Source organism: Urocampus carinirostris, chromosome 7, assembly GCF_059441175.1.
Source record: "Urocampus carinirostris isolate Australia breed hairy pipefish chromosome 7, RoL_Ucar_1.0, whole genome shotgun sequence".
Lineage (NCBI taxonomy): Eukaryota > Metazoa > Chordata > Actinopteri > Syngnathiformes > Syngnathidae > Urocampus > Urocampus carinirostris.
In genome coordinates, this window is record NC_142355.1 from 29387719 (window position 1) to 29401533 (window position 13815).

Here is a 13815-nt window from a genome sequence, read left to right on the forward strand (position 1 = left end):
AAATAACAATAATATTTTATTTTACATTTCAAAAAATAATAATCAATACAAAATACCTTATTTAAAAAACGGATTTGGTAACTTAGACTTTCATATACTTTAATATTATTAGATAATAATAAATCAATACATATATTTTTCAGAAACCGTATATATTGTAGAACAGACATATAAACATTTTAGAAAAACATTTTAAAAATAGAAAAACAATAAAATTATAAAGATGATATAATTCATTTACATTTAACAAAATCATATTTATGACAAGGGCAGCACGGCGGCGCAGTTGTTAGCGCATGTGTGGCACAGTTCACGTCTTGGGAACCTCCTGCGTGGGTTCAAATCCAGCTCCAGACTTCCTGTGCGGAGTTTGTATGTTCTCCCCGTGCTTGCGTGGGTTTCCTCCGGGCACTCCGGTTTCCTCCCACATTCCAAAAACGTGCATTTCAGGTGAATTGGCCGGTCCAAATTGTCCGTAGGTGTGAATGAGCGAGTGAGTTGTCTGTCCCTGTGTGCCCTGAGATTGGCTGGCAACCAGTTCAGGGTGTCCCCTGCCCACTGCCCGGAGATGGCTGGGATGGGCTCCAGCCCCCCCCGCGACCCTAATAAGGATAAGCGGTACGGCTAATGAGATGAGATGAGATATTTATGACAAAATACATATTGCATTTATATTAAAAATGATTTGATGACTTACTTTCATACAAATATTTGGATTTTACTTAATATTTAAAAAAAATCAACCCGTAATTTTGTAGAGAACATATTTCAAAACATCATTATTATTATTAATTTTTAAATAAATGTTTTATACATTTTTATATAATATTTATGAATGAATTTCCTCAAGTAAAATGATTATTTCCTTCTGTCTTGTGGTTGATTTATGTAAAAAAATGCCAATAGATTGTTCATAAAAGATAAACACAGGAATTCCAAAATATTAATATGATATAAAAGTATGACTAATTAAAAGGATAGTATTACTATTCTATTCCTGATCATTTAAATAATAATAATAATATATTTAATATCTAATCGAATAACTATCGGCCGGTATCAAACCTGCCTGTTTTAGGGAAAGTCCTTGAGAGAGTTGTTTACCAACAGCTCAGTGATTTTCTTCTAATAAGCAACTGCTTTGATAATTTCCAGTCAGGCTTCAGGCCCCATCACAGCACTGAGACCGCTCTGATCAAGGTGACAAACGACATCCGTCTGAACACTGATGCGGGTAAAGGCTCAGTCTTAGTCCTGCTGGATCTGAGTGCTGCATTTGAAACAGTCGATCATGTGATCTTGTTGCAGAGGTTAGAGGACTGGGTAGGCATCTCTGGTCCTGCCCTGAAATGGTTCCAGTCTTACCTCGAGGACAGGAAGTATTTTGTTCGGATGGAAGACTTTGGGTCAGACCAATTGGCAGTGATCTGTGGGGTCCCCCAGGGGTCCATCCTAGGACCCCTCTTGTTCAAATTTTACATGCTGCCCCTGGGCCAGTTAATACGCAGTAATAACGTGTCCTACCATAACTATGCAGATGACACTCAGATTTACATCTCGCTGACAGCAGAAGAACATGGGCCCGTGAACTTTAGCGCCTTACATGGTTGCAAGGCCGCTATTGGGAAATGTGGAGCACATTGTAAAGCGCTTTGGGAAGTCGTTGACTTGAAAAGCGCTATATAAATATAGATCATTTCATTTCATTTCATTGTCTTTGGCCCACAAAACCCAGAGAAAGTGTCATCAGTCATCTGGAATCACTTAGTTTAAAAGCTAAAAATCAGGTTAGAAATCTCTGGGTAATAATGGACTCAGACCTAAACTTTAACAGCCACATTAAATCCATAACATCATCAGCCCTTTACGATCTCAAAAACATTGCCAGAATCAAATGTTTACTGTCTAAACCAGACTTAGAGAAACGTATCCATGCATTTATCTCTAGCAGGTTAGACTACTGTAACGGCCTTCTGACTGGACTTTCTAAACGAGCTGTAAGACAGCTTGCAGAACACCCAGAACGCTGCTGCTCGAATCCTGACTAGAACCAGGAAGTACGACCATATTAGTCCTGTGCTCAAGTCTCTGCACTGGCTTCCTGTCGCTCAGAGAATAGACTTGTGGAATGCTCTTCCCCCTGAGATCCGATCTGCAACCTCAGTGGAAATCTAAGCTTAAAACTCACTTCTACTCTATAGTATATGAATAACCTAAATTTCTCATGTGTAATAACCTGTGAAGCCCTTTGAGACTCTTTGTGATTAAGGGCTATACAAATAAAAATGACTTGACTTGACTTGACTTTAAAACAGCTCTGCTGGTGTATAAGTCTCTTCATGGTCTAGCACCAAAGTACATCTGTGACATGTTGGTCCCATATGAACCATCTCAGACCCTGAGGACCTCAGGGACAGGCCTTCTGCTGGTGCTCAGAGCCAGGACTAAACAGGGTGAAGCTGCGTTTCAGTTCCATGAAGCTAAACTCGGGAATTGTCTTCCTGATGACGTCAGACAGGCGTCTACTCCGACAGTGTTTAAGTCTAGGCTGAAAACAGCTCTGTTCAACTGTGCATACAACTGAAAGTGTTCTATCTGCACTTTTAATTTTACTTTATTGATTTTATTGTGTTTTATCTGTGGTTTTAATGCATTTTAAAAACCACGTTTTATTTTTCTTAAAGTCTTTTATTGTGTGTTTTTAACCTGTCTGCCATTAATTGTTTAGCCGTATGTCACGGTCACCATGACGACCAGTATGCCACGCCCCCGAACTCAAGCTGAAGCAGATCAGCTGATTGCTGTTCTGCTATTTAAGGCTGGATTTTGGGTTTGGCGGGTGCTGGTTCATTAATACTCATTATTCACAATCCCGGTCTGTTATGCCTTGTCCTGTTTTAGTCTGTTATGCCTTGTCCTGTTGAGTTCGTGCCGGAGGAACTCTGTATTGTTCTGTTTTGCCTCGGAGTATTGGGCGACTTTTATTTTATTAAATAAAACCTATGGATCGTCAACGCATTTGAGTTCTCCCTTCATGCCTCCTGCTTCCGTTCTGGTCCGGTCACCTTCCTCGCCACCACGCTTCGTGACAGAATGAACCAGCCAACAAAAAAACCAGCGAACGATCCCAGCGCGACTTTGGGAGAGCTGGAGTGCGCAGTTTGGCAGGCGCCTACTGAGTTGGCCTTCCCTGCCCGTTCGAACCACGGCCCCGCCCGTCGTGGCCCTTGCTGTGCCTCGAATGGGGTCCCAGGAAGAATTGACGCCTGCCTGCCCGACTCCCGTGCCGATTGCCTGCTATTCCCTCTCCCCTGCGTGCAAGTCCGACTCCGACTCCGCTGCCCGTCGGGCCAACTCCGACTCCGCTGCCCGTCGGGCCGACTCCGACTCCGCTGCCCGTCGGGCCGACTCCGACTCCCAAGCCTGCCTGTTCGACTCCCAAGCCTGCCTGTTCGACTCCCAAGCCTGCCTGTTCGACTCCCATGCCTGCCTGTTCGACTCCCATGCCTGCCTGTTCGACTCCCATGCCTGCCTGTTCGACTCCCATGCCTGCCTGTTCGACTCCCATGCCTGCCTGTTCGACTCCCATGCCTGCCTGTTCGACTCCCATGCCTGCCTGTTCGACTCCCATGCCTGCCTGTTCGACTCCCATGCCTGCCTTGAGTCTCCCTGTACTGATTTGGTTCAGTCTTTCCTGTCCTGTCTTGTCTGTTCTGAATCTGATCCCCCCTGAGTCTGACTCTTCTGAATCTGATCCCCCCCTGAGTCTGACTCTTCTGAATCTGATCCCCCCCTGAGTCTGACTCTTCTGAACCTGATCCCCCCCTGAGTCTGACTCTTCTGAACCTGATCCCCCCCTGAGTCTGACTCTTCTGAACCTGATCCCCCAGAGTGCGACTCTTCTGAACCTGAACCCCCAGAGTGCGACTCTTCTGAACCTGAACCCCCAGAGTGCGACTCTTCTGCATCGGCCTGACCTGAGTGCGACTCTTCTGAACCTGAACCCCCAGAGTGCGACTCTTCTGCATCGGCCTGTCCTGAGTGCGACTCTTCTGCATCGGCCTGTCCTGAGTGCGACTCTTCTGCATCGGCCTGTCCTGAGTGCGACTCTTCTGCATCGGCCTGTCCTGAGTGCGACTCTTCTGCATCGGCCTGTCCTGTTTATCTGTTCTGATTTTGCCTGTCCTGTTTATCTGTCCTGTTCTCGTCGGTTCTGCCTGTCTGTCATCCCCTGTCCAGTTGGCCACCAGACCCCCCCTGCCGAGCGCCGATTCCGATCCGCCCGACGCAGATGGCGCCTGGCTCTCCCCGTTCCTGCGTGTTCGGAGGAGGGAGCAGGGTTGCCCCAATCGCGATCGTCAACATTCCGGGGCGCGAGGTAGTAATTTTTTCTTTTTTGGGACCTCGGGAGCTGTCCCTTAAGAGGGGGGCTCTGTCACGGTCACCATGACGACCAGTATGCCACGCCCCCGAACTCAAGCTGAAGCAGATCAGCTGATTGCTGTTCTGCTATTTAAGGCTGGATTTTGGGTTTGGCGGGTGCTGGTTCATTAATACTCATTATTCACAATCCCGGTCTGTTATGCCTTGTCCTGTTTTAGTCTGTTATGCCTTGTCCTGTTGAGTTCGTGCCGGAGGAACTCTGTATTGTTCTGTTTTGCCTCGGAGTATTGGGCGACTTTTATTTTATTAAATAAAACCTATGGATCGTCAACGCATTTGAGTTCTCCCTTCATGCCTCCTGCCTCCGTTCTGGTCCGGTCACCTTCCACGCCACCACGTCTCGTGACACCGTATGTATTTAAACAGTAAACAAACGTAGAAAGCTCCATTAGTAACAAAATAATTTACTTTGAAATATTTTTATTCCTACTCATTTAAATAACAATAAAAATATGACATATTTAAAAAATGTCAATGATTGTTTATTCACTTCTATTTAAACACTTATCAAACGTAAAAACAATAAAATTGTAGAAAAACAAAGAAAACACTATTATTAATAAATTAGTTTGTTTAAAATTAATGACTAAATATGGTACAAATATTATTGTATTATTTAAATAGATACATTACAATATAAAAAAAATATTTTGGGGAAAATATTTCAAAAGACATTTTGGTCTTTTAAAAACATTTACAGTTTTAAGTATGTCATACCCTTAATAATATGTATACAGTGGAACCTAGGTTCTCGACCATAATCCGTTCCAGAACCCTGTTCGAAAACCGATTTGGTCGATCACCGAAAATCGTTTTTCCCATTAAAAGTAATGTAAAATCGTTTTAATCCGTTACAACACCCTGAACGTTTACCATGAAAGTAAACATGAAGCTAACCCAGGCTAATCGTACTTTCGCGTTAGCGTAATCTTCCGTACGAAAGATTACGCTAACATGAACGTGTAAAAATAAAAAAATCAGGTCGTTTACACGTCATTTAGCACCCGGGTCTCCACAACAAGTGGTGACCGGTTAAAGGATAGAGAAAAGATTTATGTATAGGCTTTCTTACCTTTGTGGCGCTCAGCAGAAGCCATGCTGTATGTATAGCAAGATCGGAAACCCGCACACCTCCTTCATATTTTGCTATTATTTCTTTCTTAAATGCAATAGTTGTACGAACTACCCTTCTTTTTTCACCTGTAGCAACTTTGCTGCTTGCACCGACCTTCTTCGGAGGCATAATTAGGGGCTAAAACACTCCATTCACTGATATATAAAGCAAAAGCGATAAGAAGTGCGCGCGCACGTCATAACAGTTCTTCACGAGGGGTGGGGGCAATCTACACCCGTACGCCGCGCAGCGTCGCCCCTAGCGTACCGGTGTTCGAACTCCGATTTTTTGAACGAAAAGCGATGCAAAAATTTCTCGAAATTTTTGGTCGAGAACCGATTTGTTCGAACTGAGAGGCGTTCGAAAACCGAGGTTCCGCTGTATAAGTATTTTGGAAAGTATGTGATATCAAGTAAACTACGTCGTACCTTTCACAATATTTATAAAGTAATTTTGGAAAGTATTTGATTTAAATTAAAACTATATCACACATTTCATAATGTTCATGAAAGAATAATCAAAATGTGATATTTTCTAAAATGAAAAAGAAAGAAACCAACCCTTTTAAATCCCTCCTTTTGGATAAACCCGTCAAAGTCCCGCCCACTTGCCGTTTGATTGACATGTAATTTCAGGGACTGGCTGCTGAACAAACCAAGATGTGATTAAAAAGGAGTGAAAAAGAAATCACACACTTAATGCAAAACTATCACCTCTTTTCCCCCAATTTCCTCCGTAATACTATGCTGGTGTTTGTAATTTAAGTCCCTTCATGTTTCCTGGCCCTCAACGTGATGTTTTTTTCCCGCAGACAAGATGGAGACGGCGCCTCCGAGCGTGGCCCTGAAGCTTCAGGTCAGTGCTCTTATTTGGCCCCCGTGAGGAGGAAGAATTGCTTTTGAGGACCACGGGGGGATTGGATGCTTGGTGGGCCGCGGCTTCAGCCAATCAGGACGGCCATCGATCAGTTCTTCGCAATCTCACAGCTGGTGAGCACATCCTCCGTCGCGCCAATCTCAAAACTCTGCAGCAAATTGGATGACTTCCAAAAGACGGGGATCTTCATGGAAACGGACGCCGACAAATCGAGATTGCTGCATTTTTTTAAGTCCGTTGCAAAATAGTGACTTTGGAAGAAAATGTGCCATCCCTTGATGTTTTTTTCGTCTCGGTAGACATTTTAAAGGCTTGAGGGGTCGTTGCGGTCATGCTCTGTCTGGACACGTTTTTACATATTACCTATGTTGTTTATTTTTATTGATGTTCACTATGTTTTTTGCATTGTTACCCAAGGTTATTGCACCCTGGTCCTCTTGGAAGGAGATCACCACTTGTGTGGCCCCTTCTCAAGGTTTCTTATTTTCCTTGTGCTGAGGTCTTTGAGTTTTACCTTGCCCGCATGTTGGTTTCAGATCAGAAGATGGTCCTTTGAGACATTTTGTGATTAAGGGCTAACAACAAATGTGACTTGACTTAAAAGGAAATGAATTCAATACACATAGGAATAAATACAATACATTATACAAAAACATCTATTGTTGCTTGGTCTTCCTGGAAGGGGGATGACCACTTGTGAGGGCCCTTTCCAAGGTTTCTTATTTTCCTCATGCTGAGGTCTTTGAGTTTTACCTTGCCCGCATGATGGTTTCAGATCAGGGGAGGGTGTAATTGTATTCCTGTGTAGTCCTTTGAGAATCTCTCCAGAAACTGGGGGTATCTGTCTCTAAGTCTAAAAAAAAGAGAAGACTTAAAGCCCCAGTGTGTAATATTTGACCACAAGATGGCACTGAATTATCTAGTGCGAACGTAAACCAGTGCCATGGAGCACAAAGGAGCAGCAAGATGCCAGACAAACACAGCGGCAACCTTAGGTAGTGATTCCAGTATTTAAAAGGAATGCAAATTTCTCGACCAGAATTTTTTAAATAAAGATCATAATTGGCATGATACTTCATGTATTTGTCCCTAGTATCAAAAGCAATGTTGTTGTTTTTCTTTGAATGAAAGTTTTTTTTAAAATCCCAATTTAAGGGAGGGTGTGAAATATCAAATGACTCTTAGTTATACAAAAAAACTTTTGTTGAGTTAAAAAAAACCTTGATTTCAATATGGGGCAAAAATACATGAACTATCATACTAATGTTTATTTTTATGAACTCAAAAGGTGGAAAAATTAATATTTCCTTTACTCAGTGAAAGCCCCACCTAGTAGTTTCCACCATTTTTGTCTAGCATCTAGCTGCTACGCAGTGATCATTTGGCACCGGTTATCTTTCGCATTAGACAACAGTGCCCTCAAGTGGTGAAATATTACACACTAGGGCTTTAAAATAAGAATAAACACACTCAAAAGTTATTTTCTTTCCTTTATTTTTAAATCTTGAAAACATTTTTTAGAAAAATTCAAACATGGTAAAATAAGAAAATAAAACAAATATTTTTCATACTATATGTTTGTAAAAAGAGTAAGAAATATAATTTTGAAAAACAAACAAAAATAAAATGAAAATGAATATACCTAAAAGGGTAGTTTCTTTAACTATATATTTTTAAATATAGTGTCAAAAATAATTATTTTAATAAAAAAAGGAAATAATGAAATGAAATGATCTGCATTTATATAGCGCTTTTCAAGTCAAGACTTTAAAGTGTGCTTCACATTTCCCAATAGCGGCCGTGCAGCCATGTAAGGCGCTAACCTGCTTATTGGGGGTTCAGTGTCTTACCCAAGGACACTTCGACATGTAACACAGAGGAGCCGGGATTCAAACTGCGATCTCTTGATCCCAAGACGAGCGCTCTACCTCCTGAGCCACTGCCGCCCCAAAATAAAGAATATAGAGTCTCCGTACTACTATATATTGTTTTGAAATAGGACAATAAATGGTGAAAAAAAAAAAATCAAACAAGGACAATATACCTACTAGTGATCCCAAGAGCCAAGAAGCAGGTTCGAGAGTGTTCTCCATTCGGGCCTCGGTGCTGTGGAATGCTCTTCCCCCTGAGATTCGATCTGCAATCTCAGTGGAAATGTTTAAATCTAAGCTTAAAACACTCTTCTATTCTATAGCATATGAATGACCAATAATTCATGTTGACAATATCTGTGTATTATTTGCCCTCATGTAGGTTTTAGATCAGGGGATAGTGTCATAATAGTCTGTGGTCTGCAATAATCTGTGGTCCGTGCAGCCCTTTGAGACTCCTTGTGATTAAGGGTGTCACAAAAAAACATGACTAGACTTGACTTGAAATGGTTTCATCAATTATTTGTCATACAATAATTTGGGGTCATTTTAAGTATGATTTTCCTATTTACTTGGAAAACCAAGTTAAAAATCGAGTAAAGTAATACTTAGAATAAGCAAACTGTGGTAAATGGAGCAAAAATGTAAGGGCGATATGAAGAATATTTGCTCCGTGTAGAACAACCCAATATGGTGAAACTCCGTCGAAAAATAATCAGTGCGGCAATCAATTCGATTTGAAGCAGTGTCATTATCCAAACCTGCTTTTTAACTTAATACCCGATCCCCGAGAGTTTCCTAAAATTGATACTGGGTATCGCATTAAGTCACATTAATTGATATTGTGACAAAAACAGCCGTCCGCTATCAACAACAGGCAGCTGCTTTGAGTTGAGCTGACTAAATATGTTCTATATCGGTCTTTGCCCTTTGTTTTCTCCCCACAGAGGACGCCAGCAGATGGCCAAAAAGCTTTTCCTATTTCCACGGGCGGCTAATTAGCGCACTAACCTCAGCTCACCTTTAATGTCAGCTACAGACAGCTCTTAGCGCAATTAGCCTAATGGTGCCCCCGCGTCTGAGAATAGGCCTCCGTGTTAAGCCGTTGGCGTCTTGGCTAAAAGTAGCAAAGTAATTGAGTAGATTTTTCCAGCCTTTTTACTTGATAAATATGTTGACAGTGATAGCTCGGCCGTCGACTATAAACAGTCCGGAATCGATGTTCGACCACCGACTTGTTCGCGCGTTCCAAAATATCCAAAATAAGAATCAAACATCTACCTAAACAACGATAATTAATTAAATGTGTGGATAATGAAGATTAAACATAATGAAGATAATACTGTACGCTTGAGCAGTGATTTGATGGCTGACACTTAGCATAATCATTCATAATAACTCAATCATTGTTCTAATTTTTTTTCTTTTCTATGTTTTAAATGCTAACTTTCTTGGGACCCATTATGAGCAGAAAAGCTATAAAGCATGCTAAATCAAAATGAATCCTTCACAAGAGTAGTCAGACTTATAATATTCTGAAAATAATGCTAACCGACAGGAGTAGCCAAGATGGCCGATCATTGTACTCAGTCACATGTTCAGCTTTGTTCTGCCGTGTTCAGGTCTCGATTGTTTTTGCATCCAAATAACGAAGCAAAAATTATTCGAATGTTTTGGTCGAATACGCACAAACACCGCAATGTTAGAATTTGTATATTTTTGGGCATGTGAGAGAAATTTTTGTTGATGTCGTCAGTGGGGAAAATGCGATAACAAGGGTCTGAAAAAATATTGAATGAGCCATGATTACTGATGTGATTCACCCGTGCCCACTCATTTGGTGCCAACCGGCGCGGGTTCTGATTGGCTCCCTGTCACTATTTGAACCCAGTCCTGTCAATCCCGTTGTCAGGCCGTCTGCGAACCTCTGTGTATACAAGGCTAGCCTTTTTTGACCCTGACTCCCTCCTATCCCGTTTTTGCTCCCGTCTGTCTCCGGCTATGACCTGTTTTCATCCTGACCACGTCTGCTCTCCCGTCCCGGCTTACGACCCGTTTGTCCCCGACTAGGTCTACTCTCCCGTTCTGGCTTACGACTTGTTTCCGACCCCGACCACGCCTTGCTCTACCAGTGCCGGCTACCGACCAGTTTTTCCGACCCTGACACTGCTATCGCTCGCTACAGAGGATCCACTTCCGTATTTGGATCACAATCCGATTGCGAGAGCGACTTGCTTCCCGCGTCCAGCGAGCATCGGATTGCGGGCGCTGCCCTTCCTCTTTCTTTTAATAAAATTATGAGAAAACGTTACGCGATTGGGTCTACCCTGTGTGCTGGTCGTGACAGAATGACTTATTGTTACATGAAAATATCGTTAACTAGAGGAGCGGGGAGAATGCTTTAACTAGGGGCTGTAGTACATCATATCCCACGTAATGTCACACATTTTAACATGAAAATATCGTAAACTAGTGATAAGGGGTAAATGTTGTAACAACTGGCCTAAAAAATATCTTATTCCACATTGTAACTTGAAAATATCATGAACAAGTGATGCTGGGAAAATGCCTTAACGAACACATGGTTACATGAAAATATCGTAAAGTAGGGGAGCGGGGAGAATGCTGTAACAAGGGGGCCGTAGAACATCATATTCCACATTGTAACGTGATTATATTGTGAACTAGGGATGCAGGGAAAATGCAGTAGTCATGGACCGAAAAACGATTTTAGAGTATTTCACTTTATAAGGTAAAAATATCGTAAACTAGTGACAAGGGGTAAATGCTGTAACAAGTGGCTGAAAAAATGTCTTTTAATCAAAAATGTAACCTGAAAATATGATAAACAAGTGATTCTGGGAAAATGCCTTAACGAGCTTCTAAAAAAATATAGTATTACAAATCATTACATGAAAATATCGTAAACTAGGGGAGCGGGGAAAATGCAGTAGCGAGGAACGGAAAAACAGTATGTGCAGTATGTCATTTTGCAACGTGAAAATATCGTAAACTAGGGACACGGGGGAAATGTTGTAACAAGTGGCCGAAAAAACATCGTATTCCACATCGTTACATAGTAAGTATTTTAAACTATGAATGCGGGGAGAACTCGAAGGGACTTAAAAACATTGTATCCCAATTGTAAAATAAAAATATCGGAAATAGGGACACGGAGAAAATGTTGTAACGAGTGGCCGAAAAAACATCGCATGTGACAATCATCATGTCAAAATATCGTAAATAGGGACGCGGGTAAAATATGTAATGTATTGCAGAAAAATCATTGGATCTGACATCAGTACGTGAAAATATTGAAACTGGGGATGCGGGACAATACCAAAATGAATGTCCGAAAAAAAATCGCATTTTAAATCATAATGTGAAAATATCGTAAATAAGGATGCGGGGAAAATGCCTTAATGATTAGCTGAAAAAACATTTATAAAGTCAAAGTATCGTAACTAGGGATGTGGGCAAAATCCCATGAGTGGCCGAAAAAATCTCATCTGACATCATTATGTAAAAATAACGAACTATGGATGTGAGGAAAATGCTGTGAAGTGGGGCTGAAAAAATATTGTATCCCACATCGTAACGCAAAATTATCTTAACGAGGGACAAGGGGAAAATGCTGTAATGAGGGGCTAAAAAACATTGTATTTCATAAGATTCCACGTCCTAGAGTGAAAATATCTAAAAAAGGGACACAGGGAAAAGACTAATGTGTGGCCAAAAACACATTGCATCCTACATCGTAACGTGAAAATATAATAATGTAGGGATTCGGGGAAAATGCCGTAACATGGGATCAAAAAACATTGTATTCCACATCGTAACATGAAAAAGTCAGAAAGTAAGGATATGGAGAAAATGCCATCACAAGGGTTTGGAAATAACGTTGTATCCCACATCGTAAAGTGAAAATATCTAAACTACATGCTGTAAAGCCTGTAACCAGTTGTCGAAAATGCCTTGTATCCTACATGGTAACGTTAAAATATCGTAAACTAGGAATGCGGAAAAAATGCTGTAACGAAGGGACAAAAAACTTACTATTCCACATCGTAATATGAAAACATTGTAAACTAGACCCCCGTAACTCTGAGGGTCTGCTCTTTAACAGAAAATTATTCGGAAATAAATTGTGTTAACTTTCACTTCAAAGAGAGAGTAAATTATACTCTTGCCAAAAACTTTGTAATTATATTGTGGAATTATCATAAACTAAGGATGTTGGGAAAATGCCGTAAAGACTGTCTGTAAAAACGTACCCCACATTGTAACGTGAAAATATCGTAAATTAGACATAAACTGCTACTTTAAAACCGAACCCTGTTTGGAAAAAAATTGTTAACTTTCACTTCAAGAAGTGAGTAAAACATTATCTTGCTAAAAATATCCCGTCCCACATTGTATTTACATGTAGAGTGGAAATATTGTAAACTAGACAGTATGTGTTTGCCTTGCTGTCTGTCACTCCTCTCGAGGGAGATGACCAGGGTAGATAGATAGATAGAAAAATTGCAACCCGGGAGGTCTAAGCAAAGTCGTGTCTTCACTATGTCACCAGTCACTGAAATATGTCATTGGAAAACATAAACTCTTGGAATTCAAGAAATGTCCACCATTTCAAAATGTACTCATACAGAAACATCACGGTAAGTCTGAAACAAGGTACCGGAAAACTACAAAGCCGGGAAAGCTCACCAATAAGTCCCCTGGAGGTCACCTCATGGGATCATTTTTTGCAAACGTGGAGTGGTTACATATAGGACTGTCCAGTGAATCCAACCTTGTAAAATATTACACACGATAATGCAGACAGATAGAAAAAGGCCGCCTAAAAGCATTTCTGCATCGGTTGACGTGCAATCGGTCTTTTTCGACACATAATTTCTGTTTGTAAATAAACAGACTTATTGAATTATCTCCAATCTAGCCGTTATCCCCTGACCTTTTAATTGACACCACTCTTGGCGAATAGCAAACGTTTTTCACGGTCCACAGCCCGCATTAGCCTATAAGGGCCTGTATTGAAAAAAACGGAGATCGCATTCTTTAGTTCCGAATATCTTTAGCCAGTAGTAACCGATTCAAATGATGATTGACACATTGGTTAATCAATGATAGTCTCAAAAGAACGATATGCAGATATTCAGTGTGTATTCAAATTACACCCCAAAATAAACATGGGTAAGGCCACTCAAGACTCATTTTTAAGCAACATTATTATGCTCAAGTGTGCACAATCATTGATTGATTTCTGGAAAGAGAAGTCAAACATTTACAACGCTTTCAAAATGTCTAAAAATGTCGTTTTTCAGATTGTGATCAAATGTGACAAGGTACCAGTTAAGGCCTTAAACTGTTGTCTCACCTGCTTTCCAGCTAAGATGCCGATGCTACTCTTTTGCAAGCATTTTGCAAAAAAAAAAAAAAATCAGTCAAGAACAAAAACCTTCTTTTTCTGTGTGTTCCAATTCAGATTACTAATTGTTAGTAGCACTT